This window comes from Musca vetustissima, unplaced genomic scaffold (genome assembly GCF_032173495.1).
Source record: "Musca vetustissima isolate MV318-11 ecotype Yass unplaced genomic scaffold, APGP_CSIRO_Mvet_v1 utg29945, whole genome shotgun sequence".
Lineage (NCBI taxonomy): Eukaryota > Metazoa > Arthropoda > Insecta > Diptera > Muscidae > Musca > Musca vetustissima.
In genome coordinates, this window is record NW_026882700.1 from 34589 (window position 1) to 42612 (window position 8024).

At 31.6% G+C, this 8024-nt stretch overlaps 1 long non-coding RNA gene across 1 annotated transcript; it reads right to left on the reverse strand.

The window, feature by feature from the left end:
• Nucleotides 1-464: 464 nt before the first annotated feature.
• LOC133329317 (uncharacterized) lies at nt 465-1050 on the reverse strand. The gene is made up of 3 exons (XR_009754308.1): nt 986-1050; nt 704-912; nt 465-594 (listed from the first exon to the last, which is right to left on the reverse strand). It is a non-coding gene; the product is annotated as an uncharacterized LOC133329317 (long non-coding RNA).
• Between the last annotated feature and the right edge of the window lie 6974 nt (nt 1051-8024).

The window sequence follows — 8024 nt, forward strand, 5'->3', positions numbered from 1 at the left end:
CTGAGGAAATGTGATCTCTCCCAGATTTCCACAACCTTGCTCCATTCAAAGCCGTCGGTTTTTAGAATATCTAATTCGTTTTCATTAATTTCAAATTCGTCGGATGGTTTTTTTTGAATTATTGGTGGCTTTAAGGTAAAGACAAAAAGAAAAAAAAATAAATAAAAACATATTATATAGTTATGTTATGGGAAAATTGTACATACATACCAGACTTTAGGGGTTGAGATTTGACTTTTCGTTTTATTATTCCCAATGCACTAAGCTTACTCCTTTTATTGTTGTAAGCATCGTAAAGCTTTCCCTTCGCTAGATGTCCTTTTTGAAATGGTACATAATACGTCTCCTTAACTTCAGATTCAAAAATTTCAACAATTGAATTAGATAATTGTATAAAATCCTCTCTAAGTAGCCTAAAACAAATTACATTTGTTATGAATTTTGTCAAATCCTTGTATTCGTTTATACATACTGTCTACTTGGGTTTTTATTTAGAATAAATTCAATTAAGGCCTTTGCAATTTTAATGCGGTCCTTATTTTCCAACGTTTTAACATTTAAGAATTGGTGAATGTCAGGGATTGCGCTAATTTCCTAAAGATAATATATTGTTGAAATTTAGAAACTCACTATTTCCACTAATCTAATATGTATATATACTAAAGTACTTATAATGAAATCCATACTTAAAGAAAAGACTTACTTGCTTTGATGGAAGACAATCCAAATTGTCAACAGTGGTGAGCACAATTATGTCTTGTGAGGAATTTAAGAATGGTTCTTCTCCAATGCAGGATATTGCTTGGCGAGCAGCTGTGAAACTTTCTGTTGATGGCGTTTCTCTAATTCTACCAGAATCTGTAGATTCACCTTCAAAAGCGGAGTCCGTATTGGATACACAAACGTCAGCATCTATGAAAATTAGAATTTAAAAAATATTAGAATTTTATAATTTGAAATAAAGTTTCTTTTTACTAATACTTACTTGATAGTTTAATATCTAGAACAAAATCGGTAGATCCAATAAATTGACTAACAAAATCGGAAAAAAAAGCTTGGTTTTATGCTAAATCCTTTAGAGAGTACATCTACATCAACATCTGCACCTAAACTGTAGCTTTTTCGAACTGCAATGAAAACACAACAAAAATAAAAACGTAAACAAACAGACAATGTTGATTGCTTCCACATTTTGCGTTTGTTTTATCAATCTTCTTATATTTACCTTCATCCAAGAACAATTTGTAATTGTTAACTCCGTCAAAGCTAACACAAATAATCTCCTTTTTATCACCAAAAATTGTTTTAATAAACTTTAAACCTTCTCACACAAAAAGAACAGAACAACTGAAGTTAATTCTGTTCTTTTTTTGCAAGCAAAAAACATAACGGGACTCTCATTAAGGAATGCACACATTTGTATGCATGTATGTTTGAAAATGAAGAACTATTGCGTGACAATAACCATTACATGGTTGCAATAAAAATATCGTGATTGATTTCAAAAATGATATTATTGCAGACCAACGAATACACAAAGATGCATGAAAAAACATGAATATGTAGTGTATTTTAAAAACATACTATGATTGCATTAAAAAAGTTATTGTTGTCACCGAATAGACACAAGTTTACATTGTCAAGAATACAAAATCAGACATTTTGCATGAAATTGCGATATTTTTTTGATTTTCAATAATTTTCATTTTAATTGTTTCTGTGTTAAAATTCCTTTCCATACAATATATATATATATATATATATTACATTAAGTGAAGGATGGCACGTATTTGAAAACACTTTTCACTATGAAAAATAGTTTTATTTCACAAATCCCCGTTTATTAATAAACTAGTACGACCGACTTCAATTGTTGCCAAATATAAACTGAAGAAAGAATCGTGGAAGGTTTACAGCAACATACCAAGTGACAATGTTATTATTCAATGTTATTATTCATTGCTTACAACTATGTAAATGGTTTGTAACCATAAAATACTTTATTGATGCAAAAATGTTTTGTATCGGCAACTATGAAATAGTTTCTCTGATAATTGTATGGTTTATTAAAATAACCATACTTACGATTTTTTAATGAACAACATTGTTCCGACAAAATATTGATCAGATTTTTATTGCAGAAATAATGATGTGGTTGAAACAAATAAAAACATGCTTCAGGAAAGAATAGTATGACTGCAGCAAATATTGAGTGATTGCGGTGAAAATGTTCAACTATATTTTTTCTCTGCGTGTGTCTTCAATATTGCGGGCTGTATATAAACAGGCAGACGATTATGGCTAAATCGACACAGAACTTTATTCCAATTAAGAATAAATGGGATCTCATGTGAATATTTCGATGTGTTTCAAACACAATTAATATGCACACACTCTACCTTGTGGTGTAGGGTATAATAATTTTAAGAAATACAGATCTCATTATTAAGTATAAACTTATTTATTTCTATAATTTTTTTAACAAAATCGTTCATGTTCTATTGACAAAGTTTTGGCAACTATCACAGCCCACCATTATATACTCTATACCCCTCAAATATTCAGGTAGATTCGATTTGTATTAAACTGTAAACCTCAGATCATTATTGGTTCTGTTATATATATATTTTTTTTCATTCAAAAAAACAATTATAAATACACTTTTCTCCAATTTGATTCAATATATTAACACATTGACATATTTTCTTCACAGTAGTCATATCTAATTTCCGTGCGACAGAAAAAGTAATAAATTCAAAATAGAATGGAATGGTTTATAAAAATGTTCAGACAGAAATAAAAGTCTTCTCCCAGATGGATATGGGAAATTACAAAATTCTTTTAAAATTCCATTAAAAAAAATTTGAAAAATTTTTTTGCGAGCACATTCCTGATTTTTGGTACATAGGTTAAGAAAAATATGCTGATTCGAAATATGTTCGCGTTCACAAATTCGGATGCTGCGCACAAAAGTTATAGCGGTTTTAAATCTTGTATTTCAAATATAAATTAAATGAATTCCTATTCGTTGTAATTCGCGAATTTCTTCACAAATGCTTAAACACCATTGTTATCTTTGCATACTAGTCAAATCACACTGAAATACGGTTTAATAGTCGCGAAAAACAAATAGAAACATGAAGATATCGGAAAATAAAATAAATTAATTTTTGAATTAAAACAAATGTTTTTTGGAATTTTCGATTTTTTAGTATGTTTAAGAGGATACGGTTTTGCCTTAATCTTCTAAAATATACGACGCTTTCTTTTGCAAATTCTTTTAGATGATTGTTAAATATCGGCAGATTCATCTGATAAGAGTTTCGACGTCATTAATGGCTAAATATATTGCACTTACAATACATAAAAATTATCAATATTGAAAAGCTTGCAATTCGCGAATTAGTTGAAATCAGTTGATGCGCATGCGATTTTCGTATAAACCGAATCAATGTCTTTCAATAATTATTAATTTTTCGATGTTTAATTTAGCGGTCAAAGTGTGCCACTCGATGCACTTTACTATGCAAAAACCCTAAAAATGGCTAAAAATCACGCAACGTGCATACGATTTTTATGCGCATCCGATTTTAGTAATCTCCTATGAAAATACGCAAAAGGACACCTATTTTAAAAGGATCGGTTAAGAACCGCGGATGTGCCTCCACAATCAATTTTGGATAAAATATGCATATTATTCGCGTATCGATGTATTTTTGACCTATTTCCACACAGATTCGCGAATTTGACAATACAAGCATAAATGAATGTAAAATTAATTCGAAGAAAACCGCGATTATTTACGCGAATTTGTCAAAATAAGTTTTTGCAGTTTTTCCCACATTCAAGGTACCTATATCCGCCGTTTTAATGGGCGGAATTGAACATGGATGGGCTCATTAGATCCGGCACGTAAAAAAACTAAAATCACGCGGGGTTCCACGGAATTTGAATGGACTTTCTTAATTTTAGACTAAAAAAATATGTTTTTTATAAAAATTTACGCACTAAATTTTCGTCTTTGGAACCCAATTGCAAAGAAGCTACAGTGGGCACATTCATGAGATATACACTAAACGAAGCAGAATCACGAGTTCTACGATCCTATAATTAGTTTATTCTATTGTCTGGATGCGCATCCTAATTATAAGAAAAATTCAAAAAACACCGAAAATCCGGCTTCAAAATGTCAGCATCCATTTTGGGTGGTTGCAGTGATTATATCGAAAAATCATACATTAGAACCATATTGTCCATGGGGTATTCTGCAACTTAGTCACTGATCACATGTGTGTGCGTTGTGTAGTTTAGCCACAAATCGGGAACGAACACAAAAAAACTCGTTGGCTTCAACACATTTTTACCCATTTTTTTACATTACCACCATCACAGCTTCCACGCAACTTATTATTTATTACCAAAATTTCAAGATTTTGATAAGAACACTTCATTTTATAGAATTGAATTTAAATTATATGCAATATGTTCATATTTCGCGAGTTATAACCTTGCAAACCTCAGCTTCAAGGAATTATCAATAAACATGTCATTCATTTGTAACAATGGGACAAAAGTATGTAAATGGACTTCAAACAAATATCAATAGGTCATTCGTTGGGCTATGTCTGCACTTCTAGAAAACGCAACTACGTAATTCTATGCCCAATTTTGTATGTTGTACAAAATTTGATGTAAATCTGACAAACATGAGGAACATGAGTATATCCAAATATGAACCGATTTCAACGAAACTTGTCACAGGTTAGGTTATACTAATTTCAGTACGTTTTGTTCCTATCAGCCATATATCTATAATATCCATATATCATATCAATCTAAAATAAAAGGGAGCTATATAAATCTCAACCGATTTTCACGAAACTTGGCACACATCATTTTGGAGTAAACTCAGTACGCTATACCAAATTTCGTGCAAATCGAAAGATATTTGTGGACTTTGGTGCACCATTTACCTTAAATCGGACGAAACTATATATGGGATCTATATATAAATCTGGACCAATTTTCACGAAACTTGACAGACATCATTCTATTCTCAATTCAGTACGATATGCCAAATTTCGTGCAAATCGAGAGATATATAGGATATATATATACATGAAATCGGATGAAACTATATATGGGAGCTATATCTAATCTGGACCGATTTTCACGAAACTTGCCAGACATTATTCTAGGCTCAATTCAGTACGTTATACCAAATTTCGTGCAAATCGACAGATATATAGGGTCTTTGGTGCACCATTTAAATTAAATTGAACGAAAATATATATGGGTGCTACATCTAAATCTGAACAGATTATCACGAAACTTAACACACATCATTCTACTCTTAATTCAGTACGCTATGAAAAATTTCGTGGAAATCGAAATATATTTAGGGACTTTGTTGCACCATTTACTTTAAATCGGACGAAAATATATATGGCAGCTAAATCTAAATCCGAACCGATTTTCATGAAACTTAACACACATAATTCTAGACCTAATTCATTACGCTGAGCCAAATTTAGTGCAAATCGAGAGATATATTAAGGGACTTTTGTGCACAATTTACCTTAAATCGGACGAAAATATATATGAGATCCATATCTAAATCTGAACCGATTTTCAGGAAACTTAACACACATCGTTCTAGAGATAATTAATTACGCTGTGCCAAATTTCGTGCAAATCGAAAGATATATAGGGACTTTGGTGCACCATTTACATTAAATCGGACGAAAATATATATGGGAGCTATATATAAATCTGAACCGATTTTCAGGAAACTTCACACATATCATTCTAGACCTAATTTATTACGCTGTGCCAAATTTTTTGCATATCGAAAGATATTTAGTGACTTTAGTCCACCATTTACATTAAATCGGACGAAAATATATATATAAATCTGAACTAATTTACACGCAAATTAACACATTTCATTCGAGTCATAAATGCGACGTGTACTTTGTTTACAATTTAACATGAACAGACAGACACCCGGACAGACGGATTCTATGTATGTGATTCTATGCTTATTCTCAAAAGGAACCATGTGTCTATCCGGTTTCCTTTTGCCTGTTACAAACATATGCACAAAGACATAATACCCTGTACCACAGTCTGGTGAAGGCTATTGGCTACACCTATCAATTTTGAATGAATTCCTTTTGCCTGTTATCCCATACTCTATAACTGTTATCCCATTTAACCGTTACAAATCAGAATTTAATTTGCTCTGAGTACTTTGTAATTTTGTGACTTAAGTTTAAGAAAGGATAACCAGCATGTTGTGGTGTCATGTTCATCCACTAAGCGGGTATTTCTATGCCCACGGTGGTAAAGTTGCTCATTTTTCTAAGGTGTATACTTGGTCTCCTGTTCTCTTTCGCTGGATGAAACATAAAAATATATAATATTCAACAGAATATAAGCAACGATGTTTTCATCCAATGTTACCGTAAAAGTGTTTATCGTTGGAGGTACGTCCTTGAGGCACATAGATGTTGTTGTAAGTAAAGGTAACAAATTGTTTTATACTAATAGTGTCTCGCCGTTGGATTATTAATTAAAGCTTATTGAATTAATTAGTGGGTCATTGTGTTCTCTGAAAAAATCCTTAGCACGGAAAATTAATGTAGTAATGTGGTGGCAGCAGAATATGCTAACGGCAACAGACAATATGGATAACAAACCTGAGGCAATATGAATTATGTCACTGATGCTTACCCATATATTCTACCGTAACTTAGTGTCGATGGTTAAACACGTATTCTCTTGTTTCTCTTTCCTGTCCATGACCATGAAAAAATAAGAGTTTCAAATTCTTATCTTTTGAGCACCTATTGAGATTCTCAACAACTTTACAAACTGAATATAATCGATATAGGATGAATACTATGAAAACATTACTACATATAGGAATTGATGCAAATCTGACCCTATTTTCACCCACAAGGTACCCAAATTAATATCAATATACATTAATTAATATATATACCTCGGTCTAATAATTCAAACTATATTTTATAAGTTTAAATGCACTGTAATTAAATTCTCGTTGTTCTTGCCACTATTCCCTCATCATCGACTATTCTATTTGACCTTGAAAACTAACGAATCTGAAAATAGATGTCATTTACAGTGAGGGGATGAGAAATACCACTTTGCAAATTCCTAATGTTGATAATAATGACGATTGCTTTTAAAACACAACCCTTAACTAAAATTTGTAGAAATTTTGCTACCAAATGGTAGACAAAGAAATGATGAGACCATTATGAGGATATTTAAGAACAAATACTTTATACTAACCCACAAGCTCCACTAGTCAGACTATATATTGACCATTGGGCCTTATTCAAACAATTTATATAATATCCTGTCAATCTATTTAAGAACCGATGTGAATTTCCAATGGCATGCCAAATAAAAACATTTATATGTACCATCGACAAATCTTCTTTAACTGACTGTCCTGTAAACTTAAAACTGTCGAATGTATCCATTCTGTTCGTTGAGAATATATGACTTTTATGATTTTTTAATTTTGATGAATATAATTTATGAACCACAAATATTACCAAATTCATGTGTTAATTGTCGTCGAGTTTAGATCTAGTTTCAGGAAAGATAATTTTGGCATTTTCCGTCGAGATATGAACATATGTCTGATGTACTTGTAAACCGGTTCATGTTTTCCCGGAGTAAACATCTCTTGTCACTTTTTACACAACTGCCTTGGTTCATTTGACTCGCTAAATATTGGCGGATAATTGTACAAATCGCCTTTTCAATTAGTTTGTTCAATCGCCTTCCCTGTAGAAAATTGCAAGGCGTCAAGAATAATAGGCAAAAATAAATTAGTCGGACCATTTAATCTTTCCTTCTATTTGTGTGCATATGTTCGCAAAAAACATAATAACCTGTACCACTGTGTTTCACCACACAAATAATTAACTATATTCTTTAACATTGATTTTCGTGAGCAATACGTCTATGTATAAATAGGTACATAA